Below are 27,904 nucleotides of genomic sequence, written 5' to 3'. Positions count from 1 at the left end.
GACAGACCCTCTTCTTTGCCAGGATTTGCCTTGCACATTGAGAAGGGTATTAGAGGCTTGCATATCTCCAGAGATGCTCTCAGGGAGTAAGGGGCCATTTACTACACTAGCTGGTAAGTGATGTATGTGCCTGTAGTCTCTCTGGGTCTTATTTTACCACCTGCCCTTACTTTATTCCAAAGAATTGTGCTACTGGATCTCCTGCTTGGATGCTGGGAAACTGATTTTCTCGAAGTTTTTGTCGTGTCAACAACTCAGACACTTTTCTTTTGTCATGACAATATACTTTAGATCCAGCTCATGTTCCATGATATTCATGAACTCCAACTCTAGAAACTGTTCTAGGATATACTTGGGAACCAGCTTAACCAGTGACTGCTTTGCTAAAGGTGTATTTATACCATGATGAGAACCCTAGTGATGTTCTCTTCCTGCATTCACTAAAGTTACATCTTTTTTTTGGTAAGGTTTTTTTTTTTTATCTTCTTTTTTTTTTTTTAGGCAATCTGGGTTAAGTGACTTGCCCAGGGTCACACAGCTGGTGTCTAAGTCTGGATTTGAACTCAGGTCCTCCTGAATCCAGGGCCAGTGCTCTATCTACTGTGCCACCTAGCTGACTCATATTACATCTTAATAGTCTTATATCAATCTTTGCTTTCTCTAGAAAGAAGACAAACATCTGGTTGATGTGGTCATCATTGCAAGCCATAAACATGGTATGATCAGTGCATTGAAGCTGTCCTTCACTGGGTTTGGCCCCAGACTGGGATTTGAACTATTCTAAGGTCAGATCTAAGTCATCCTGGGTCACCAAGTAGCCCCAATCATGACACAACTACATGATGGTCTGGCATATGGGCTTAGATGGTAAGTAGTCCTGTCACCATTAGCATCAACTAAACTCCCTATCCCTCCCTGCTCTTGCCTTACTCATCTAGAACTATGAATGAATGGAGTATACCTGTGTGAGGCCCTATAGTAATATTGAAGTGGTGTTATACAGTGTTTCTGTTCCTAGAGTTCTAAAGTTGAATGAAAACAGAACCTTAGATACCATCTAGTCCAATGTCTTCATTTTGTCAATAAAGAAACAGTGAAGTTTTTTTTCCCATCCAGAGACACTTTAGTGGGGCCAAATACACTTATTGGAATAAAAATATTGGTAATTTATTTATGAAATTATGAAATAAGAACAAACATGCCCTGTTCTCTGGGCCCTCACCAGAAAAGACCATGATTGGCAGTGGTGATGAAGTCTAGGAGTTTAGGGGTGCTGGAACCCAAAATCACAACAGGCAGGTCCTGCCCGAAAGAATTTGACCCAAGTCTTCTTTCAGCCAAAGACAAGGTTTATTAAAGATCTGCCATATTGGCCAGACTCTTAAGGAATCTGAGCACCTGTGAGCTCTTGGCTAAATTGTAAAAAATCTGAGCAGTGGCTAGATTATAAGAATCTGAGCACCTTAATGATGAGGAAGGGATCTAGACCCCAAAAAGGAAAAACTCCGGACTTTCCCACTTGGCCAAATCTCTGGCATTTGCCTGAGGTTATAATCCCATCAACTGGTCTTTCATTGTGGCTACACCCAGTCTCCCAATTCTGTTACCCTATGTCCCTATGGCCCCAGGCTACTTCCCTCCCTTAATCCTATCTAGGCGGCATTCTCCCTTGGCCACCTCGTGGGAAACAGGACCGCAATCACACTTTAATAACCACAACAGGTATAAGGACAAACAGCAAAGGAAATACAAAGATAAACAATGAAGGCTGTTGTCTTCTTCTACACAAGTGACTGCTAATTGCAGGGGAGGGGAGGAAGAAAAGGAGGAAGGGGAGGAAAAAAGGGTAGAGAAATCCTTTCCTCTCCCACACCCCTCAGTTTTCTCCATAAAATCCCCGACTCTTTCACTCTAACTCTTTGGAGTTTAGCTATTTAAAGCCCCTAGGGGCATAGCTAACTTGTTTTCTCACCTAATCACGCCATTGCCTTCTGATTCAGTATGAGACTTATTCCTACCTCATAAAGGTGCGGTCACAATTTTACCATGAGTTTAACCGCTGTTACCAGATTAAAATCTCTCATCAGTGACTAAATCTCGTGACTACATCAACTGATTTGGGGATTGGAAGTGGTAAATTGTGAGCTGATTAGGGGTTGGATTCAATTATTATTTATTTATTCATTTATTTTTTGTGAGGCAGTCGGGGTTAAGTGGCTTGCCCAAGGTCACACAGCTAGTATGTGTCAAGTGTTAGGTCTGAGGTCGGATTTGAACCCAGGTCCTCCTGACTTCAGCGCCGGTGCTCTATCCACTGCGCCACCTAGCTGCCCCAAGGATTCAATTATTTTTAAGGTCTTTTTTTTTCCAGCTCTAAAATTTTGTGACTATGTAATGTAGAGTTCAGGGCAGAAGATCAGTGAAATCTAGAGGGGTTGACTGACACCAACCCAACAGGAAGGGTTCCAGGAGGAGGAATTAGACCTTTGAGCATTTAGATAGGTGGACGACAGAGGGGGAGGCGTTCCCAGTATGGGAAAAAGTATAAATGAAAGGAAAGAGGAAGAGTTCTAGAAAAGGTAGCCACATGAAAAGTTCCAACTAAGCCTAGGCTCTAGAATCACTTTGGGAACAATGATAAAGCAAAGATCATCAAAGGAAGGGATCAACAAGTAGGAAATATCAGTAAAGAGAAACACTCGGGACATAATTCCCCTTTACTTAAAAAGACACAACACTATCTGAGCTAATAATGATGCCCCAACTCTCTACTCCACAGAAGTGCATGAGGAGGGGCAAGTCCTAGGGTCAGCCATGCCATTTTGGACTATAGGAGGGGATATGTATGGAGAAGTGTGATCCCCAGCTCAGCATCCCAGTCTAGCATTGCTAAAAAAGGCAGGGCCTTGGTCTGTTTGGCATTAATTACTCTGACAAAGACTCCCTATCTGAAAAGAACTGTTAGGAAAACGAGAAAGCAGTTTGTCAGACATTAGGTCTAGACCAGCACCTTACACCATCTATGACACATGGATGAGGATGGGATCTAGACCCCAAAAAAGGAAAAACCCTAGACTTTCCCACTTGGGCAAATCTCTGGCATTCACCTGAGGTTATAATTCTATCAATTGGCCTTTCACTGTGGCTACACCCAATCTCCCAAATCTGTTACCCTTGACCTAGCCTAGCTCTCCATTGTCTTACCTCCTTATGGCCCCAGGCCACTTACCCACCCTTAATCCTATGTAGGCTCCAGTCTCCCTTGGCCACGTGGTCCAGGTCCCTGGAATTCTATTACCTCATAGACTACTTGGCCACTCCTAGATCCCTCCCACAGTCTTTCTGTATATAAGGTCCATCTTGTCTCCATTAAGATGTTCATATTTTTACAATCTAGCCAATAGCTCAAGTTCCTTAAGAGTGCCCAGGTTCCTTAAGAGTCTGGCTAACTTTAATAAACCTTGTCTTTGGCTGAAAGAAGGCTTGGGCTGAATTCTTTCAGGCAGGACCCAAGCGATGTGGTCTTGGGATCCCAGTACCCCTAAACCTCTAGACTTCATCAACACTGTAAGCTCTAAGTAGCTATGTGACCTAAAAGAAAAGATCACATTGTGAAAAAACATTTAGACAATGGAGAGAGTTGACTTGAACATCAATGGTTAGAGGCAGAGTTTTTAACCAAGTAAGATGATCATAAAATAAAAAAGAAATGTTAATTACATAAGGTTAAAAAGATTTTGCCCAAACAAATTTTAAGAAAAGATCAATGCTACTAGAATAAAACAAACTGTTCTTTGAGGGGAAAATCCAGCAAACATCTCTGACAATGGTCTAATATCCAAAATGTATAGGGAATTGATACAATTAAAGACAAGCAAATGCCATTCCTTAATAAGCAAGTGTTCGAAAGATATGAACAGTTTTCAAAAGATGACATGGAGGTTATCAACAAGCTAATGAAAGAATGATCCAAATCATTAATAATAAGAGAAATCCAAATTACCAAGGAAACAATGTTTTTTGTAATCCTTGTCATCAACTGTATACAGACACATCTAACTTCTGCTATGTCGAGCTTCTGCTGCAAGAAGCCATTACTGATGTGGTAGAGGACGGAGAAAGAAATTCCTCCAAACACAAATGCTTAGTCAGCAGTACACGTGAGTCCTCGGGAGCTGAATTCTTCCTCCATAGTTGGCTCTCTTCTTAATTAAGTGTCTCTCCTATTGAGAGGCACTAGAGGTAGAAGAGTGGATGGTGCTAGATTTAGAGTCAGAATGATCTGGGTTCAAATACTACCTCAGCCACTTACTATCTGTTGAACTAGGAAGTCACTCAGTTTCCTGTACTATAATTTCCTGTAAAATGAGGGAGTTGTACTCCGTTGTCTGAAAGGTCCCTTCCACCTCTAAATCTGCGATGTTATGGCAAAAGTCTATTCTTCTGTTTCTAAACTCTCAGTCTTTCCCAGTTCATCCTTGGAACCAAGGCAATTCAAGACAGAAGGCAAATCTGTTGTCTCTGACGATCCTCAGCTCCTTTCTGACCCTTTCATATGCAAATTGACCACTCAAGTCTGAAAGGGCTTTTTACCCACACCCTTACAAATGCAAATGAACTACTTGAAGTCTGACACCCTGCAATCTTATTAAATGGATTGGGATTCTCAGTTGATCATGGATCCATTAATCAACCCCGCCCCTTACACATGTATAACTAGGTCTCATAGGGTTAAAACAAATGAATGGATTCTAGATCCAGAACGAATTATTAATGGCTGCTGGAAATGGTTAAGGATATTGTCATGAAGAGTGATTGTGGCTTCCTATAAAAGTTCCCCAGGTGTCCCTTCAACCAGGACCCCTGTATTAGAAGGAATATGGAGCTGGCCATGGAGGAATTTCTTATGGTCTTGTGCCTTAGTTAAAAGTGGTGGTCCTGTATGACTTCTGAAAGAAACAAAGTGGAGATTTTTCCATCACCCATATTCTCTTTGATAAAAAAAAAACTATAAAGTATTAATGTCTCTGAGAGGCAGTGAACATAATGGGTAGAGCCTTGGAACTAGGGTCCCCAAGACGAGATCCAAGTACTGTCTCTGATACTCATTATATGACTGTGGGCTAGTAACTTAACTTTTCTGGACCTGTTTCTTTGTCTTTGAAATGCCAATAATGATATACCTATAGAACCCACCTCACAGGTATGAGGATCAAATGAGATAAGGTTTATAAAACATTTTGTAAGTTGTAAAGTGCTATATAAATACCAGTTTCTAAGAGAAATTTGAGGTCATTAAAGGAGTTCTAAAACTTCCCTAACTTCACTACCTTCCTATAGTCATCTCCTTCTGCTTCTACCTTATTCTGGGCCAAACTTGTTGCCCATTTGTACTAACTAATGTCTACTGATGGGCAAGTTCTATAGGTTGCCTCTTTGATTTTATGTCAAAATTTGGGCAATAGATATTTCTTTATCCTCATGTACTTTACTTTTTGGAAATTCAGGCCAAATTACTTCGAGTGTCCATAGATCACTCATGGAAGCATCTGCAATGTTAAAAATAAAAAACATATCAAACCACATGATCATCTCAATAGATGCAGAAAAAGCCTTTGACGAGGTACAACACTTTTTTATACTAAAAACCCTACAAAGTATATGCATAGAAGGATTCTTTTAAATATCAAAAGCATCTATCTAAAACCAAAAACAAGCATCATATTCAATGAGGATGCTCTAGAATTTTTTCCAGTAAATACAGGAGCGAAACCAAGATGCCCACTTTCCTCACTATTATTTGATACAGTTTCAAACTCTTCTACCACAATCTGTCTGTGGTGGATTTTTAACCTTATCTGCTACTGATCCATAATATTTCATTCAATGTAACAGATAGTTGTGAAATGCCAACTCTATGCAAGGCATTATGCTAAGTGCTGGGGATTCAAAATGAAAAACTGCATAGTCCCTGTCCTCAAGAAGCTTATATGTTGTAAGAGAAGAGCTAAGACATGTGCAGAAATAACTGATACAAAGAAGTATATGAAAAGGGTAAAAGTGGCCCAGACAAAGTACTATAAAAATAACTGACATTTTGGGGAACTGATTTCATTGATAGAGCTTCCAGTGAGGAAACTCCTTCTACCAACTTAGATCAGCACCTGTTCTGCAACTGGTAGTCTTAGAGATTTATCTCTATTTCTTTTTTTTTTTTAGGTTTTTGTTTTTGTTTTTTTAGGCAATTGGGGTTAAGTGACTTGCCCAGGGTCACACAGCAAGTAAGTGTCAAGTGTTTGGTCTGAGGCCAGATTTGAACTCAGGTCCTCCTGACTCCAGGGTCGGTGCTCTATCCACTGCGCCACCTAGCTCCCCGATTTTATCTCTATTTCTGAGAGGTTAAATGAGTTCACAGGGTCAAAGACAGGACTTGACACTTGACTTCAGATCTTCCTCATTCTGAGGCTGACTCTCTAGAAACTATATATCATTGTCTCTCTCTAGATATAAAATACTTCACAATTTACAAAATACTTTCCTCTTGTAGCGCAGGGTCTGAGTTACTTCTCAATTCCTATTTACACTGGAGAGTCAGGTCTCCAATAGGCAGCTGATTACTTCTTAGGGTTCTAGGCATAGTCTGGAGATGCCTAATAGTATTATTCACAAGCCCCCACCAGTGTGTTCCCCATTGATTATTACTGATATCAGTCAGCCACCTAGAGTTAATTAGTTTTTTGTTAGAGGTATAATAAGACGCATAATAAGAACAATGAGCATAAAACCAATCTCCCCCAAAAGTCTAGGACACAGCCTCCTACAAAGTCATATAGAGTACTGGAGAAAGTGGGCTCAGTTCTAGAAAGCACATGTAGCAAATGGGAAATCATCCTAGTTAAATGAAATCCTTTTCTCCCTTTGTGGAGTCCTCATGAAATTCTCCTTTGGTATTACTTTCTTCTGGGTTCTTTATATAGTCCTGAAGCTGGGTTTTTTTTTTTTAAGTGTCTAGTTTGTCCTCAAATTCTAATGCTGCCATCAGCCACTCCTGTTCCAAGATACTGCTAGGATATGATGGGAAGTACAAGTTTTTCAAAGTTCACAAGGTCATCTTCTGATCCAGTGGAGAGGGAAGGAGACAGAGAATACCTTCTCTGCCCAGCCCCTCTCCCTTCCCCACTATTCCCCCAAAAGTGATTCATTCTCAGGCACTTGGCTGGCACTGTTCCAAAACTAGTTTTGCCTGCTTTGGAATCCTGGTTTCTGAATAGGCTTGCTGTTTTTATCCAAGGCCCACCGGGCATGACCAACTCTTCTCAATCAGTCACAAGACATTTCCTGTGTGTCCTCATTTACTTTCATCCATGCTCACTCCTTCTGATTGATTGTAAGGGGCTAGTTTTTGCCTTTGATTGATTCATAGAGATGTCTAGGCCTCACATCTAGTTTGTTCTTCTTATTGATTCAGTCCAAAAGTCTGGCCGCTCTGCATTTCTTGAACCCCCTACTTACACTCATCAAAGAGGCAGTACAAGCATTATTATCCCCTTTAATAGATGAGAACACAGAGGCTCAGGAATATTAAGTAACTTGGTCAAGGCCACTCATCCACAGCTTCCAGCACTGGATCTGCATGTCAGAGGACAAAACTTTGGCTTTTTGGTTGATGCAGATGTCAGGGGAAGCTTCTATTCTACTGGGGTTTCAGGAACTGGGTCTTATTGTCATCTAGAGTTTTTAAGGGAATGAGAGGTAATAGAAGTTGTATAACACTAGTCAAATTGACCTACATGAAATGGAGAATGGACAAAGTGCAGGGGGTGAGTGTAGACAGAGGCAGAGTGGGCAGCACATCTTGGACCAATCCATGGAGCTGCATGTGGTTCCAGGAAGCTGTGGTATTTGCAGCTTTGAGATGCTCAATGTGTGTACCTACTGCCTAAAAGCTAGGAAGTTTGCTTTGGAGAGGACAGTGATAAAAAAAAATGTGGCCAAGGGTCAGTGTATGATGCATCCTGGGAACATTATCTGTGATTTTTCTCCCCAGCCTTATCTCTGGACCCCGTCCATCACAGGCTAGGCACCTTGAGAGCAACATTTGAAGACATAACACATAGAGATTTTTTATGGGGGAGGCAGAAAGTTATGACAAAAAGAGAGCTATACTGTATGTTTACTAGGCTTGTAACCTTGTATAGTCACCCAACATCTCCAAACCTCCTCAGTTTATCTGTCAAATGGGGATAATAGTACTTATAATATCTATCTCATGGGGTTGTTGAGAGAGTTTTATAAATTTTAAAGCACTATATAAATGTAAATGGTATCTTTCTGGCTGGTACAATAGACTCTATTGGGCAAGTTGTAAGGTATTGGCCAAGTTGCAAGCAGTATGTTTCACAGGTCACGAGTTTCCTAAGGGAAAGGAGGGAAGGGGAGATAGAGAGGGAGGAAGAGGTTTTTAAAGACATCTGAACTATTTCCAAGTTTTTAATGAGAGCCTTATTAGGAGTCTACTATGTGCCAGACATTTTATAAATATTATCTCATTTGATCTTCACAACAACCCTGGGAGGAATTATTATTATCCCTATTTCACAGTTAAGGAAACTGAGGCAGTCAGAAGTTAAGTAACTTGTCTAAAGTCATACAGCTAATAAGTGTCTGAGGCCACATTTTCTCAACTCCAGGTTTACTTATTGTACCACCCGGTTACTCCAACATTAGTTGGGAACATTTTCCTTTTCAGGCTTATTCTTCCTGCATTTACTTCTAGGTGAATCCGTGGCCATCTCCAAGTCATTCTGATCTATGTCTTGCCACTTGCCAGACGGCTCTGGAGGAGAAACTGAGGCTGGTGATTTTGCACAGCCCTGACTCACTTAAATCCAATTCACTTGCCAGTCAAGACATCACATTCCTGATGTCATTGGTCCTATTCCAGAAGAAAGACAAACAACAACAACAATATAAATAAATGCAAATCTTCCCAGCATTGGCTGGGGCTGAGAAGGATCAAGGGAGTATTGAGATGGACTTTCTCCTGTGGTTGCTAGGTGATGAGAGTTGGGAAAGGAAGCTTATTCTGAGTTGGAGTATTATATGCAGATGACTTAGGGCTAGGCATGAGATGAGGAACTCAGTATCTTTCTCTTAGGGGTTATCATTAGAGAAGGGACAGAATTTATACTTTTGTTCTTGTTTAGAAGGTTTAAAACTTTTCCAGGATTCAGAAGCTCCTGGATAGAAGCAGGAAAAGGAGATTTCATTAGTTTTTCGGCAGTGTATCTAGGGTTGGCCCTTGATGAGAAAATTGTGAGTCAGAAAATTATTCATCTTCTGTGCCTTTATTTTCTGTGGCCTCCCTCAGTACTATATGGGGCCACTCCCCAGTACCTGCCCACTCTCTATGAAGGAAACCTACACTCAGGAACTGCTTTAATATTGGGGTTTTGCATAGAAGACTCTAGGCTCAGCATTCAAAAACTGATTTGGGGAAAAGCCTGGAGGGTAATAGTGAAGATGGGGGTTGGGCTCATGGGAACAGGAAAAAAAGTTCAAATTGGGGTGGGAGAGGTTGGATCAAAAGACAAATTTTCCCTGCTTCATGATTTTGCTAAGGGCCAGTCCCTTGAAAGGTGAGGCTTTCCTGCTCATAAAGAATCAGGAGGGGGCACCTAGGTGTTGCAGTGGATAGAACACTGTCCCTGGAGTCAGGAGGACCTGCGTTCAAATCCGACCTCAGACACATAACACTCACTAGCTGTGTAACTCTGGGCAAGTCATTTAACCCCAATTGCCTCAAAAAAAAAAAAACCCCAAAGAACTGAATCGACTAGAATCAGGAGGTTTCTATGAAATTGATACCACAGGACAGCTTGATGTTGTGAGAGAACAGGCTGTCAGAACAGCCCAAAAGTGCTTTTCCTGCAGAAAACACAGAAATGACCATTGTATTTATTTCCTGAAACCCACTGAAACATAAGCCTGTAAGAGATGTATGGCTGGCAGCTAGGTGTTACAGCAGATAGAACTAGACCTGGAGTTAGGTAGACACATCATGGCCAGGCAACAAGCATTTATTAAGTGATTACTATGTTCCTGGAAAGGCACCAGGCATTAGGGATACAAAACCAAGCAAAAGGAAAGTCCCTGCCCCCAAGGAGTTTACATTCTAATGAAGGAAGTTGGGTGGGTGGGGAAAGGAGAAAGTATCTGCTTGGGGGCTGGGTGAGATTCAGAGAATCAGAAGCACTGCCTAGAGGGAAACTAAGTCAGGTTGGCCTGGCCAGTTCCCCGAATGGAGGCCTCTTCCTCTCCACTAGGAGAAGGCTGGCATGAAGAAGGAATGCAAGAAGGTCCTAGGTACTGAGGAAAGTTCCCAGAAGAGTGGAATTTGAATCCTTACTATCTGGGTGACCTTTGACAAGTCATTTAACCTCTTTGAACATCAGTTTCCTCATTTACCAAATGAGGGGACCAGACTTCATATTTATTAAGGTCCCAGTCAGCTCCAAACCTATGATCCTGCGGCACAGAAAATAGAGCTTTTCCCACAGGTGGCTTGGTCAACATGATTTCTGATAGCATTGCCTTGACTCCTTTCTTTGGAGAGCTGCCTTACAAAGACAGGAAAATGACATCTACTTTTTTGAAATGCCCAGTACGTGGGGTAGCCACACCCACGCCCTAAATTCAAGCTTCACAGAATAGGAGATGTTTCAACATGTCCTACTGAACAACTTAGTAATTTTCCACTTATTAATTTGCCTTACCTGTTCTGTTCAAACAGGCTAATTGTTTCCCCTAAAAGACTCAGGTGTAGTAAGAGGAGGTCACCTGAGAACTACATAAACAACTGGAGCTGCTACTGGCAAATAAATGCTCATCTCTCTCGCGCCAGTAGACTTTGATTTAATCACTAAAGGCCTCCAGCAAAGGAGAAAATCCAATGAGGAGGCTCCCCCTAGTGGGCTGTGGAAAGATACCATGCAGAAAGAGAAGCCTCATTTTTGTCAGAGGAGCAAGGTCTAGAGAACTGAATTGTTACTGACTTTGCCAGGTTTAGTTATGTTGGACCATTCTCAGGGGTTCATAATAGGCTCCCAATGCATATCTGTTGAAGAAGTGAGAGAATAAAAAGAATGGCCTAACACTGCTCTCCACATGTGATTTTGATCTTGGAATGTGAGATTTTTGAGGAAAAAAATTGAAAATAGCTTGGAAAGAAAAATAGCAGTCAGAGGTGGTTTCTTGACTGATGAGACAGGAGAGGTTAGTTTTGAAAACTCTAACTTCTTTCTGTTTTGTAGAGTGTATTAAATTATTTCCTTAGTTTCTCAGGGCAGGATTTTCTTTTGTTCTACTGATGATGAGAAAATCTAAAAAGCAGTTAAGATCAGGAAACACCATCACCACAAAATGTTGTTTGAATTATGAGAACTGTTTTTTTTAAATCCTCAGACTATTTTTCCCCCTATGCAAGAAGGAAGTACAGCATTATTACATGTCTTATTTTTGCAGGGATTCAGATATATTTCACATGTAATTAAAAATAATAATGATCAGAGATGAAAAAACCTGAGAGGTCATTTAGTCCAACTCATACATTTTATATATGAGGAGCTGAAGACCAGGGAGATACAGAGAATGGCCAAGTAAATGGTAAAAATAGTAAGTGGCAAAATTGTTATTTAAACCCTATTCTCTCATTCCAGACAGAAATCTAGATATTCAGATATTTGAAAGACTAGCATTTGGAAGAAAAATTAGATTTCTTCTATGTAGCTTCAGAGGGAAGAATTGGGACCAATTAGTAGAAGGAATAAATAGTTCTTAATATAAAGGAAAATTTTATAATCATTAGAGCTGTTTTAAAAATGGAATGGGCTACCTTTCAAAGTAAAGAATTCCATAATACAGGAATTGTAAGCAGAACAGTTGACTACTAATTGCAGGGGAAGGAAAGATACATGTATTGGGAAAAGGGATGAAATTTACACCTTCAGAGGTATCTTTCCACTCTGAAGTTCTCTAAACATCGCTATTCATTATACTAATAATACAAGAAAATAGGAAATCAACAATTTAATTCAGTGAATATTTAGCTCTACTAGGTGTCAGGTATTGTGCTAGTCCTTGGAGATAAAAATGAAACAGGCCCTTTCCTCTGTTGAATATCTCCAATTTATCATCTATATCTATCCTTCTAGGTATCTAGCTATCTAGCTATATCTATATCTATATATCTTGTTTGTACATTTTTCCTTACATTGTTTTCCTTATTAGACTATGTGCTCCATGGGAGACTATTTTTTTTGGCTTTTTCTATATCCTCAATGCTTAGCATAATGACTGACACATAATAGATGCTTAATAAACTTTATTGACTGACTGATTGAACTGACAAGATGTTGAGATAAATTAATATACAATAGAAAAATAACTAGTCTGATTTTAAAAAGATAGTAGAAAACTAAATTATTGGCATAAAAGTGAAAAAAGGAGAATTCACATTAACTGAAGAGGAAATGAAGAAATCTATCAGAAAATTTTTGCTAATTATATGTCAACAAAACTGATAACTTAGATTAAATAGATATATATTTATAAAAAATATAAAATGCTCAGAATAGGAAATAGATTATTTAAATAACCTATCAGAAAAAGAAATTGAACAAGTCATAAATGAACTCCCAAAGAAAAATGAACAAACCATAAGTGAACTCCCAAAGAAAATAACCTCAGACCAGATGGATTTATAAGTAAATTACATCAAACATTCAAAGAATAATTAATTATAATATTATATAAACTGTAAGAATAGGAAAAGAAGTCATCCTACTAAACTCCATACAACTATGGCCTTGATATGGCCTAAACCAGAAGAGACAAAGCTGAAAAAGGAACCTATAGTCTACTATTCCTAATGAACGTTGACAAAAAACAAACAAAAAAAAACTTTTAAATAAAATGTTATCAACAACATGGTTGTTGTACTAGTATTAGACTTGGAGTTAGGTAGACAACATCATGGCCCGGCAACAAGCATTTTTTGGGGGGGATGGGGGGGCCTGGGCAATGGGGTTAAGTGACTTGCCCAGGGTCACACAGCTAGTAAGTGTTATGTGTCTGAGTTAGGATTTGAACTCAGGTCCTCCTGAATCCAGGGCCAGTCCTCCATCCACTGCGCCACCTAGCTGCCACCTAGCTGCCCCCTAACAAGCATTTATTAAGTGATTACTATGTTCCTGGAAAGGTGCTAGGCATTAGGGATACAAAAACAAGCAAAAAGAAAATCCCTGCCCCCAAGGAGTTTACATTCTAATGAAGGAAGTTGAGTGGGTGGGGAAAGGAGAAAGTATCTGCTTGGGGGCTGGGTGAGATTCAGAGAATCAGAAGCACTGCCTAGAGGGAAACTAAGTCAGTCAGGTTGGATTTAAATTCAGAATACTGGGTGGGTTCAGCACAAGGAACACTTTAAACCTAACAAACAAGGTTAATACCAAAAATAATCATACCAATATGCCAGAAAAAAGGTGGTGGTGTTTTTTTTTTTTGACAAAATTTTACACCCATTTTTGTTAAAAATACTAACAAGCATAGGAGTAAATGAACTTTTCCCTACTACGGTAAATAGTATCTATCTAAAAATAAGAGCCAGGGGGCAGCTAAGTGGCACAGTTGAGTTCAAATCTAGCCTCAGACACTTGACACTTACTAGCTGTATGACCCTGGGCAAGTCACTTAACCCCAACTGCCTCACCAAAAAGCAAAAATAAATAAAAATAAATAAAAATAAGAACCAATATTATATATAATGGAGAAGGGCTAAAGCACTTTCCAATAAGATCAAGGTTAAAACAAGGTTGTCCACTATCATCACTATTGTTTGATATAATTCTAGAAATAGCAATTAGACATGAAAAAGAAATTGAAGGAATAAGCATAGGCAAAGAGGAAACAAAACTCTCACTTTTTGCCGATGATATATAATCTAGAGAACTCTAAAGAGTAAACTAAAAATTAATTGAAACAATAACTTTAGCAAAATTGCAAAATTATAAAATAAACTCATAAATCACCAGTATTTTTGTATAAGAATAATAGGTAGTATATATGTATGTGTGTATATTATATATAAATTTTAGAGTGCTTCATATATATTATATCATTTGATCCTCACAGCAACCCTGTGAGGTAGATGCTTTTATTATCCTCATTTTATAAATGAAGAAACTGAGGCAGGCAGATGTTAAATGACTTGCTTAGGGTTATATAGCTAGTAAGTTGTATAGTTAGTAAGGGTCTGAGACACAGTTTGAACTCCAGTCTTCTTGACTCCAAATTCAACATTCTATATACTGCTTCACCTAGCTGCCAGCTGCCAGCTGCCAACAAAACCCAGGAAGAAGAGACAGAAAAAAGAATTCTATCCAAAATAACTACAGAATGTATAAAATACTTGGGAGTCTACCTACCAAGATATACACAGAAAATATATTCAACTATATTATATATAATTCAACCATAAAGCTCTCTTTATAGAAATAAAAACAATTGCTCATGTTTAGGCCGTGCCAATACAAAGTAGAATAGAGCATTTGGAGACTAGTTTCTGTGGGCAGAAGAAATATTTTTAGCACCTGTCTATATAGGGACTAAAAACAGTGAGGCTGCAATTGCTTCTGGAAAATAATAATAATGATGATAATAATAATAATAATAGCTAGCATTTACGTATCACTTTATGGTTTACAAAGTACTGTAATATGCTATCTTATTCAATCTATATAATAGCCCTGTGAGATAGATGCTATTATTATCTTCATTTTATAGATGAGGAAACAGAGGCACTTAGAGGGTAAGTGATTTGCCCAGGGTTACACAGCTAGGAAGTATCCAAGGCAGTTTGAACTCAGGACTTCTTGGTTTAGAGTCCAGCACTTTTACTGACCTTCCACCTAGCTGCCCATCCCTGGAAAACACAGTTTATTCTTCCCTTGTCTTAGAGGAAAGAGAGAGAGGGGTAAATCATATGAGGAGGAGAAGTGGGAAAGCTCACTGTCATTGAGTAGTCTGGCCTTTTACATTTTGAATATTTTACAGGCAGCTTCTGGATAAAGAGACAGCCTTGGAATCAGGAAGATTTGGGTTCAAGTCCAGTCTTTTACACATACTGGCTTTGTGACCTTGGGTGCTGCTCTGAATGCCTCCTTGACAGACTGTACAGTTTGGACTTTGCTTTCAGTTTGGCCAGTTGAGCAAGGAGGATAGATGCCGGGAAATTCAAATGATGGCAGATTGAGAGACTATAATAGATGGGAGCAAGGCAGAGAGACCTTGGCCAGTATTAAACCATGTCCACTGGGGAGCTACCTTCAACCTCTATGTTTACATAGGACGTACCTAGGGCTGAGGCAAGGGACAGGTCTAATTGTCTGCACTTTCCCCTTTGAGAGAATTCGTTACGATTGGAAAACTGCCTGGCTTCCCATTGTACCCTTCCACAAATATTCACAGACTTCCTCCTATGGGGCAGAGGCATGGGCAAGCCATTACTTATTTTATTGGGAAATAAATTTTATTGGGAAATAAATTACTTATTTCAAGATAGTTATATCCCATGTAGGGAAAACAGAGCCAACACTCACATCCAAGTCTTTTGACTCCTTATCTGTTATTTTTCTCTTTTAACATGAAATCATCCCATAGCAGAAACTTGCTAATTTATCTTTGTGATTGGGATGAGAAAGTGGGAAGTGAGTGATGATACTGGCTACATATTTAATGTTACATAGCTGTTTCACTCAATCTTGAAGTCAGGAGGAAATGCTATATTGTGTAAATTAGAGTCAAGGAAAGCTTATTGCTCTAAAACACAGGGATAAGGACTGTATCTGATATTTCTTTCATGTAAGGAACTCCCAGGTGAGGAAAGTCCGCATACTAATGAAGGTCAACAATTTCTCAGTAACTTATGGTCTAAGAGAGTTGCCTAAAACAGAGGTGTTAAATGCATAAGAATTAGATTAAAATGTAATTGGGAAATATTTAACAAAATAAATAAAAATAGAGCAGAACATAAATGATGATAACACAGATAATGTTAATACATGGTTTTCTAAGTCAATATGCTGCCACAGGGATGTTTATTGTATGGTTTAGTGGCCCCCATTTCCCTTTGAGTTTGACAACACTGGCCTAGAACATGGAGAGATTAATTGACTTGCTCAAGATTACAACCAACATGTGTGAAAGGTGGGATTTGAACCCCGATCTTCCTGATTCTAAGGTTGGGTCTTTATTCACTATGCCATGCTGCCTCCAGACTATTTAATGACAATAAACATTTATTAAACATCTGCTGTGTTAGGCAGAATGGTGAAAAATATGCAGATAAATAATACAGTCTTATTCAAGCCTCTCATGGAGTTTAAAATTTAGTATAGAAGATATGACACATTCACAAATTACATTAATAATTGTATAAGAGTGGTCCATACATGATGCTTTGGGATTAAGGCGGAGGAAGAAATACTATTTAGGTGAGCACTAGGAACTAAGTCTAGTGCTTAGCCTCAGTATTAAAAAGGCATTCAGTTTAGAAATAAAGTACTTCATTTGACTAATATAGACACAATTTAAGATATGTGAGAGATGTTCATAGATTTTGACTTTGCAAACAAAGCTAATGAATCAAATGCCAGCAATAGAATATCAAACAACTATGCTCTACTTTACCATAAAGAAGTATGGTTTGGTAGGTGGCACAGTGGATAGAGCACTGAGATTGGAAACAGAAGCTCATCTTCCTGAGTTCAAATCTAGCCTCAGACACTTATTAGATGTGTATTAGACATGGGCAAGTCATTTAACCCTGTTTGCCTCAGTTTCTTCATCTGTAAAATGAACTGCAGAAGGAAATGGCAAACCACTCCAGTCACTTTGCCAAGAAAACCCCAACTGAAGCCATGAAGAGTCAGACACAGCTGAAATGAGTGAACAACAACTGGATATACAGTGTCATTTGACAACATAATAGATGCTTTCCTATTTGCCAGTGGGAAATCCCATGTCATACATAATATACATGAATTACTTCAAACTAGTAATTGTTTATAACTTGATAAAATCCCATTTTTGTTTACATAATTTGAGCTTCTATAGATGTGAGACTAAATATTCAGTATATTTAAATATAACCCTCTTCTTCCTTCTCCTCTTCCTCCTCCTCTTCCTCCATCTAAAAAATGACTTTAAACCAACTAGAATTCATCACCTATCGTTAGGTTAAAACTATCACAACATTCCTTCTTTGTTCTCCTTTTGGAGAACACTGAAGAAGGTACATGAACAGAGGAAGGCAAGTCATTTAATGGGCTAATAAAGTCAGAAAATGACAAAGTAGTATATTAGATGATTGGGATTTCATTACAATGAATTTGACAAACATCTCAGATTAGTTAGTAGAAATTAAAATGATACAGTTAGCTTAGACCTTTGAGAGATTCTTTGACCTATGTGTATATTTTTTCCTGGAATAGATTTTTTTATAATGATAGACTTTATTGTAATAAGAGTCAAATAATATTATAAAGCATAGAACAACAACATAACTATAACATGTAATTTTGTCATTTGATAGTGCCATTTAAAACAAACAAAACAGAAACTGTAACAGGAAGTTTAAAAATATATTCCTCAAAGAGCTTGAATATTTCCTTTTATATTATTATTCTAAAATTTTCTGAAAATAACACCAAAAAAATTAGCATTTCCATATATGAAGTAAAACACAAAAAGAAGATTGTATATGAAACTGAATCAACTGCATACCATTTTGATTTAAAAAAAAATGGGGATGAACTAGGTGGCGTAGTAGATAGAGTGCCAGGTCTGGAGTCAGGAAGACTCATCTTCCTGAGTTCAAATCTAGCCTCAAACACTTACTAGCTGTGTTACCCTGGGCAAGTCACTTAACCCTGTTTGCCTCTGTTTTCCCATCTGTAAAATGATCTGGAGGAAGAAATGGCAAACCACTCTAGGATCTTTCCCCCAAAAAACCCAAACAAACCCCAACTCAATACTCAGCTGTATAATATAGATACTGTAGGAATGTATTAAAAAAAAAAAGCTCCTATTTGTACACAGCACATGTCCCTGTCACTTATGTGGAATTTACTCCACATAACTATTGATTCTTTGCCAAGAAACCCCAAATGGGGTCACCAAGAGTTGGACATGACTGAAAAACAATGATAAATTGAAAACATTAATTTCAAAGCTTTTCTTCTTGTCTGTGTTTCCTTTTGTTTTCTTCTGTGCAATTAAAAAATGTTTCAATAGTCCTCTTTTTGGGGGCTTGTCTTCTCTCTAAACTCTTCCTTCCTCCCCTGCCCCCATCCTTACTATTTCCCTGTTGAGTTGAATGTATTTCTACCCCAAATTCTCTGTGTGTCCAATCCTCTTTTGCCTGTTCTGTTTTGTTTTGTTTTGTTTTTTGCTAGTATTTATATAGTGCTTTAAAGTTTGCCAGGAACTTTAGAAATATCTCATTTGATCATCTCTGTAATCCTAGGAAGTAGGTTCTATTATCATCCCCATTTTATAGATAAGGAAACTTAAGGAAACAAGGGAAACAAGTGAGGTTTGTTAAACTCTTGTTCCCTCTACCCCTTCTTCAATATATATGCACATATATACACACCCAACAATAAGAAATATTAAGTTCCACCCCCTTCTTCCTCCTTTCTATATTAGTGTATTCCTTTTAACCTCCCTTTTACTTTCCCTCTTAAAATCCTCAGAACTGAATCAATTCACCTCCACTTGTGCCTAAATATTTCAATTAATAGTAGATAATCATTTATTAGGCAACTACAATGTGCTAGACACATGCTAGGTGATGGGGAAATGAAGACAAAAAAATTAAATAATTCCTACTCTCAAGATGCTTTCATTTATATGTATGCACAAAATATATGCTGACTTCCAATCTTGCATCTAAAACTGCCTTTCATAATCTCAAAGTGGATGTCATCTTATACTCAATATGTCAAAAATGGAACTCATTATCATTCCTCCTAAATATCCCCTCCTCTACCTTCCCTATTGCTGTAGAGGGCAACACCATCCTCCTGGTCCCTCAGGCTCCCAATCTAGACATCATCCTGGATTCCTCACTATATTTTACTACCCTCCCCCATATCCAATCTACTGTCAAGTAGTATCTCTCAAATATTCCCCCTTCTCTCCTCTTTTTTTTGGGGGGGGGCAATTGGGGTTAAGTGACTTGCCCAGGGTCACACAGCTAGTAAATGTCAAGTGTTTGGTCTGAGGCCGGATTTGAACTCAGGTCCTCCTGACTTCAGGGCCAGTGCTCTATCCACTGTGCTACCTAGCTGCCCCCCCCCCTTCTCTCCTGACAGTGCCACTACTCTAGTGTAAACTTTCATCACTTCAGGTCTGGATTATTACAATAGTCTGCTGGTGGGTCTGCCTGCCTCATGTCTCTCCTCACTCTAATACATCCTTCTTTCAGCCAATAAGTGATTTTCCTAAAGTGAAGGTCCAATCATGTCACCTCCTACTCAAGAAACTCTAGTGGCTTCCTCTTGCCTTCAGGATCAAATATAACATGTTCTGGCATTCAAAATCCTTTCTACTCTAGTCTTCCCCTACCTTTCCAGTCTTCTTACACCTTACTACCCAACACATACTCTTTGATCTAATGACAAAGTCCTTCTTGGCTGTTCCATGAGCAAGACGCTCCATCTCTTGGCTCTGGGCATTTTTTCTGGCTGTCCCTCATGTCTGGAGTGCTCTCCTTCCTCTGCTGTGATTACTCCCCTTCCTGATTTCCTTTAAGTCCTAACTAAAATCCTGCCTTCTACTGGAAACCTTCCACAACACCTATTAATTCCATCATCTTCCCTCTGTTAATTATATCCTATTTCCTGTATGTGACTTGCTTTATATGTTTGCATGTTGTCTCTCCCATTAGATTGTAAGCTTCTTGAGGGCAGGGACTGACTTTTGCCTTTTTTTTAATCTCTAGAACTTAGTACAGTGCCTAATATCTTATAGGTGCTTAATACGTGTTTGTGGATTGATTTATAAATAATACATAATCGGTAATACAGATAAAATACAAAATAAATAAAACATAGTATAGGAAGGCCCTTATAGTTGGAGGGATCAGGAAAGGCTTCACATAGAAGGCGATTGACATGAGGGATTCTGTGAGGTGGAGATGATGAGGAGGTGCATTCTAGGGATGGGGAGAGCCAATGTGGCTCCCACAGAAGTGGGAGATGGAGTGCTGCATATGGAACAGAGAGGCCAGTTGGGCTGGACTATATAGTACAGTAAGATAAGTGATATATTTTAAGCTAGAAAGATAGTTTGAGACCAGACTGTGGAGAACTTTAAAAAGACTTCAAAGCCAAAGCAGAGTTAATAGGCAGCCATTGGAGTTTATTGAGTAAGTATGGTGACATGGTCAGATCTGAGCTTTGTGGGGGAGCCATGTGGGGGAGGGATTGGAATAGGGACCAATGGAAAGGCCTCTGCAATTGTCTAAGTGAGAAATGATGGGGGCTGAAGCTAAGGTGGGATAATGGGTGGGCTTGACTCAGCGCAGTCCTATTAGTTTAGGTTTATTACTCATAACTCAGTCAACAATTAAGAAAAAAATGTTTACTTAGCCATAGCATAGAAAGATATTTAAGAAGGATATTGAAGAACTTAGCTTGTATAGACATGTCTTCCCCCCCTTGGCTCCATACAAAATACTTCTGGAGCTAGAATTGAGATCATATGCAAAAGGATCAATATGTTTCTCCCTCAGTCCTTTTTTGCTCTTCTCTCTTCCCTGGTGGCTTTCTAATGAAGAATAGCTGAAAGCCTTTGGGTAGGAAAAGGGGGCCACAGTTGCAACTGCCTTATCTATTCACCTGGCTGCCATATGTTCCTGAGCACATGGTGCCTATTTCTGTTCTGTTTATTCTTTCCTGATGTTAGGTAAATGATCTCTGGAGATAGATTGGACTCGACTGCCATCTTATGAGTTTCTAAAAATTGGAAGAGCCATCAGAGGTCCCCTCAGAGTAGCAGAGACCACTAGAGCTGGTAGTAGGACTAGCTGCATCTAAGGAGTATAGGGCTGTGAAGAAGATCTGCTCGATCCAGTCTATCAGTGGATGGACACTGAATTCAAGAACAAGTTAAGCAAAGTAGCAACTGAGTAAAGGAGCAATTAATTGGTCAGATCTACCACACCTGGAAGTGAATTTGATGGAGACTTTATGAAGAAAGAAAAAGTCTCTCGGGACCAGGTGATACCACTTGGCCACACATTTCCCTGACACAGGTGTCTCACTATTTTTCTGCTCTCCCCAGGGACTGAGTATATGCACAGGAAGTTGGGGGGTTGGAGCAGGGAATGTATGTATCAACTACTTTAAACCTGAGTCCACTTTCCCCAAGTACTGAGTGGATGAAAAGGTGAGAGTGTGTTCTTGGTTTGGGAATATTTTTTAAATTTTTGTCCTTCCTACACCTTCTCAGTAAATATTCTCTTATAAGCTAACATTTTATAAACCAACAATAATTAATCGGCATTAGGAAGCACGCTGGATGAGAGCTCCAGGGAAATAGTATTGGACACTGCCATCACTCAAAGTTACTCCTAGAACATTGAGGAGAGGAACAGGCAGCCTTCCTCTGGGGACTCAGCTATGAGATTTGGGAGAGTGAGCCAGAGGAGATGCTTCAGAAAAATCATTGGTAACTTCATAGAGAGTAGTTTCAGTTGAGGGATGAGATAAGAAGCCAGACTACAGAGAATGAGGAGTGAGAGGAAAAGATGTAGAAGTCAGTACAAACAGCTTTTTCCAGGAATTTGGCTGAGAAAGGGAAGAGACATATGGGATCAAAGCTTGAAGAGATTAGCGTTGAGAATCTAGTGAATTTTTTTTTTAAAGGATAGGAATCATTTGGATATGTTGAAAGACGTTAAAGAACAAACCAGAAGATGGGAGAGATTGAAAGTTGGAGAAAGGAGATTAAATAAGGAAGGAAACAAGCATTTATTAGGTGCTTACTATATACTAGGACCTGTGTTAAGTGATTTGGAAAGATCTCATTTAATCCTCACCACAACCCTGTGAGTTTGGTGCTCTTATTATCCCCATTTTATTGTTGAGGAACCTGAGGGAGTCAGATGTTAAATGACTTGCTCAAGGCAGCTAGTCAATGTTTGAAGTCAGATTTGATCTCAAATCTTCTTGATTCTAGGCCCACAATAGCATCTACTGTACTTCCTAGCAGTGATAAAGTAATTTGTTGGAGATTATGGTTGGGGATGGGATTAAGGATACATAAAAAGGGGTTGGCCTTGACAAAAGGAAGAATCATTTTGTTATCTGGAGGAAAGGAGAGAGAGGGAGATGGTGTCCAGAGGTTTTGAGATTAAGGGAAATGAAAAGGGAGCTTTTGGAGAATGGCTTCCATTTTCTCAGTAAAGTATGAAGTAAGAGCCTCAGCTGAGAGGAATGAAAGGTGATAGATAGCTTTAAGAACTTAAAAATGGTTTGGACTAGCCTCCACAGTGGGACAGGAAATCAGGGAAGAGACAAATAGATTGCTTTACTATACTGAGGATCCAGTTTAGGTGAGTAAACAAATTCGTAGTGGACCCAGTCAGCTTCTCTATATTTACCATTCAGTAGCTCTCAATGGAGGAAGTAATCAGGGAAAGGACTGGGGTCCAGTAGCAAAGGACAAGGGAACAAGGTATTCAAAATTAGAGAACTGTATGGAGTTGAACCTAGATATTTACATGTTGCCTCTCTCATTAGAATGTGAGTTCCTTGAGAGCAGGAACTGTTCTTGACTTTTTTTGTATCCCGGAGATTAGTATAATGTCTGACATCCAGTAAGCACTTAAAAAATGTTTGACGATCAGCTGGCCAGTTAACTACAGGGTGGACATTGATAAGGGAGGAAAGTAAAGTGAGAGCTGGGAAATAGTTTGAGAAAGTACTGAGAAGTGGAGAGATTGAAGGTCAGGATGAAGTCGAAAAACAAGTTTAGGAGGGGTAAGACTTACCGGGATAAGGAATGATAGCATATTATCAATCAGATTGAGGAATGTCAGAGTTTAGGATCATGGAAATGGAACATTTGTGGGTGATTTCAAGATTCTGTGTGTGGCTAAGGTGAAGTAGGTCTGAGAAATTCAGGAAGTTGAAGAATTGGGAGGTTACAGTGTTCAAGGGAGAATCAATATAGATGCTGAAATCACCTAGTATAAGGGCAAGAGTTGGAGAGAAGAGGAATACATTAAGCCAAGTATTGAATTCCTTGAGAAACAGCCACCATGACTTAAATAAGTTTTGACTGAATGAATTTCATAGGACAAGCGATGGCTGAGTTGTGCCAGAAAAAGAATTCTACCTCTGTGCCTCATTTTCCACATCTGTAAAATAACTAGGATAAGTAGTTCTCAACTGTGGGCCAGGCAGCAGAATTATTGTAAAAGATCCTTGAATTTCCAGACAAGGAAATATACCCTTGTTATAAGCATTTTTAGTTCTTGATTTCCTTTTATTAATTTTTATTATTTGGTGTTGGGGGATCAGGGTTGATTCTTCTAGTTAGAAGGTTATTGAGCTGGCTGAAACCTGTGCCATGGCATGTGAAAATTTACTTAAGGGCTCAAACATTCCTCAGATAAGAAGCCAAAAGAGTCGAGGCTTCCTGAAATAATTTGACTTACCTTATTTAAGGAAGGATTCTCTGTAGGCGTGTAAATCTACCTCTCTCAATCAGTCCATTGTGAAGCCACTAAACATAGTTTAACCCGAAACCTGATTTGGTTTACCTATAGAGTCTGTTTAACTAGGTTTGTTTCCTTAGGGATGTATGAGATTATAATTCTGTTTAACTAAGTTTTTTCAATTTTTATGACATTGAAGGAAGCATGGGATTATGAATCTGTCTTTTTTTAAACTTTAAAACCTAAAAGAATGTGTAAGATTGTAATACGTAAAAGAATTTCTCTGTCATTCTAACATAATTTTGTCTATAAAAAGCCTCTTTAGAATCCTAATCTTTGTTGAATATTATTATTATTTTTTAAAAACCTTAAACCTGTGCTTAAACAAAATAAAACCAAGCTTTTTACCTCTCTAATTTTTGCATTGTGGTAGATTTATTTCAGTAGTAGTAATCTACTACATAAACTTAAAGATGAGTTATTTCTCCTATAATACCCTGTATAAATTAAGTGCTTCACATATAAATGAATGACTGTTTTCAAATGTTTATAGTTGCTGTTTTCTAGAGGAAAACAGCATGTGCATATTTTTAAGCATATGTAAAATAATGATATGCAAAATATACACCAAATATATACAAAGTATATATGTACTAGCAGCTGAGGGAGTGAGGGTAGGTGGGAAATCAGGAAAAACTCCACATAGAAGGTAGTATTTCAAGCTTTGAAAAAAATTAGAAATACTAAGAGGTGTTGTATTAGTAAAACCTAAGTATGTAAAAGAAATGTATTAACATTATGTTAATGGCAGTTAACAAACAATAGATATGTTATAGTCTAGCTGGTGAGTTATGGAAATTGCATGCTGAGACAATGAGGACCCAAAAGGAAATTCTCTTTCTGTTTGTTGGGTCTATAGCAAATATGTATTCCACCTACCCCACCATCATCAAGAACAATTTGTCAACCATTGCACAGAGTGTAGTTCTGGGCTGGCCGATGTACAAAAAAAGACAAGTTTATTTAAATCCTGCCCTGTAAGGACACCTTTTCTAATGTAAGCAGAGCTTTCTTCAACTTGCTCCTGGATTCAGGAACTCTAAGAGCTGGAAGAGCTCTCAGACATCATATCATCCAATTCAACCCATACCTGAACAGGAATTTTCTCCAAACCATGCCTGAGAAGTGGTCATCTAGTTTCTACTTCAAGGCCTCCAATGATGGGAGACCCATTGCTTTCCAGAGGTAGCCCATTCTACTTTTTGATACTTCTAATTGTTAGAATGTTTTTCTTTCATTAAAGTCTTTTTTTTAAACAACTACTTATTGTGTTTTTAATATACCCGTTGGTGCCAAGTAGAAAAATTCTAACACCTCTTCCCCACAATAGCCCTTCAGATACTTGAACACACCAATCATACTTCCCTTAAATCTTCTTGTCTTTACATAAAACAATAGGAATTCCTTCCATCCATTATCATGTCTCATAATCTTAAGGCTTTTTACTATGCCTCTCTTAATTAAGACAAATATTGCATTAGGGTTTTTTTGGCTGCCATTTCATTCTGGCATTGGGGTATGGTAGGTAGACAGTTGCCTCCTGAGTTAGGAAAACCTAGGTTCAAGTCCCAGCTCTGCCACACACTGTGTCTTGGATGAGTGATTTGACCTTTTAGTATCCCAAGAACTCTCTAGTGATATAAATTATAGAGCAGTCGTCAATGTGTATTGGAACTATCCACTCCAATGAAATCATGAGTCTGGACCAAAAAACCCAGTCAATTATTGACTTCTGTTGAGCTTTCAATCCACTAAAACACTCAGATCTTTTTTCACTTGAACCATGAAAGACTAAATGAGTAGTTTTTTATTTGTTTACAGACAACTTTAGAAATCACAGAAGATGCTGATTCTTTAAAAGTGCCAGCATCAGGGAGTCTGAATCACAAAGATGATTTTGTCACTGACTACCCATTTATTTATAAGATCAGGTACAAGAAAATAAGCAACTTGATTTTCTTTGGAAAATTCCATCTCCTTTAAAGTCTTACATAATAAAAATGATCTGACTCTTTTGAAAGGTACAAGTTTCTGTAAATTTCAGTGTCCAGAGAATCACTTTCTAAATATGACACATTACTTACGCATTGATTTTTTTCTAACCCCAGCAAAGAACTTTATGTGTATACCGATTTAATTTCATCTTATTTGATTTGATCCATCATTGTAGTCTGTAGAGGTATTTTTTTGTATCCTTACTGTGATAGCCTTACTGTGACACCTCCTAGTTTCATGCCACTTACAAAACTAATAAACAATCAAATCTAATTGCCATTTGTCTCTTTGTCCAAGACAAAAAAAAAAAAAGATCTTGAGCAGTACAGGTCCAAAGAAAGATCCCTGAAGCACTCTGCTAGAGATCACACTCTAAACTCACTCTTTTCAACTCTGCTGTCACTCAACAACCAATAAATTACCTTGCTGTTAATCCAAACCAACAATCAGCATTGGTCTCAAGTTCAAACACTTTGAAATGTAAGCCCTGTCCCAAAGAGTATTGATATGGGATTTTCTCCTTTTTGGTGAAGATGACGGCTTTGCTTTGCATAAAAGATGAGTAGAGCTGGTGAGAGGCAAGAGTTTCAGTTCTCAGCCATTCCTCCTTTATTTGTGTGTGTGTGGGGGGGGGTCTCTTCAAGCTGGAGTTCCCCTTTGGGACTCTTTAGGTGAGCCTGAAGCCTTGAGTTGGCTTCCAGCTTTGGAAAGAAGATAGAAGAGGCCAGCCCCACTTCAGGTTGATGAAGGAAAAGACTCTAGGAAGATATGAGAGGAACTGGCAGTCCCCATCATGTACCTGTTCCCACCTTACTACTCTAAAGACTTCAGGGACTTTTACCTTAGGTGAGATCCAGGACCTGCTCTACACATAGGGCTCACCTCACCACTATCTTAACTCCAGTTTCTCTGCTACTGAAAAAATTTTGAAAACTTGAGAATCTTGGCATTATGTGGTGGTGGGAAGAAGACACAATGAGGCTGACATGAGAAGGTTAGGACATCTACCAGCACAAACAGGATGAAAGGTTGAATTTACTGAGGGCTGGTTTTAGTCTTTTTTTTGGTTTTTGGCAAGGAACGGAGGGAAGGTGATTTATACCAGTCATTTCCTACCCAGATGCACTCCTTGAGATTCTCAATCATGCCCCATGAACCTCTTCACTTTGCAGTACCATTTCAGCCCAGGAATTCAAACTTAATCAGAATCCTTTGCTCCTGAGGCCTCCATCTTCTCTGGGATCAGAAAGTGGAAGGCTCCTCCTCTTCTCTTTAAGGAGGGCGCCCAGAAAAACCATCTTTTCCCTTCCTACCCAAATGCACTCTTCTAGAGTAGGCACAAATTAAATGTTTATTGACCAACTATCTATCTCTACCATGAAGCAGAGGACCACACAGGACAATGGTGGTGATGATGATGTAATTAATTAAAGCAAAAAGACCCAGAGATTCCAGACATAACTGTTTTTGCTTTAATTCTTCATGAATGCGCCTCAAATTTCCACACTTAGTGACAGACACAAACTGTAAATAAAGTGAGATGGCTTCATATGTTACTTCCTCTCCCTTCCCAAATTTTATTATACCCCCCCACTCCTTTTCTGAGAAAGGCCCTGAGGGAGGTGGGAGGCAGTTAATAAATATTTATTATCTACCCGTTCTGTGATAGTCGCTGTGCTTAGTGCTGGGGATATGAGAGGCAAAAATGAGCTGTTTCCAAGGAGCTCATGGTCTAATGGAGGAGACAACGCGTAAACAACCGTGTGCAAACAGGCTATATAGAGACCCTTGTGTACAAAGACCACGGTGGAGGGTGATCTGTTTTTCTAGTTGCGGAGACTCCAAGGACATTAGGCGAGGACCGTGCCCTGGGACTGGATGTATCTTTCCGTCTCTAGAGAGGAGAGGCTTCTCTCTAGTTGCCAGGCTGTTGCCATGGAAACCAAAGAGGGGATGGATGAGTTCACCCGGTGTCTCACTCACTCCTTCCACTCCTCCTTTTTCCCTCCCTCCACACAAGCTTCTTCCGGTTCTAGCAGCTCTCCCCCTCCCCCCCCTTGACACCAT

The 27,904-nt window shown here is 39.1% G+C and overlaps 1 pseudogene; it reads right to left on the bottom strand.

Annotated features, from left to right (window-relative positions):
* Positions 1-101: 101 nt before the first annotated feature.
* Positions 102-27,904, bottom strand: LOC114045166 (annotated as a pseudogene).

Source organism: Vombatus ursinus, unplaced genomic scaffold (genome assembly GCF_900497805.2).
Source record: "Vombatus ursinus unplaced genomic scaffold, bare-nosed wombat genome assembly UNPS02014778.1, whole genome shotgun sequence".
Lineage (NCBI taxonomy): Eukaryota > Metazoa > Chordata > Mammalia > Diprotodontia > Vombatidae > Vombatus > Vombatus ursinus.
This window is presented reverse-complemented; position numbering and strand designations above follow the sequence as displayed.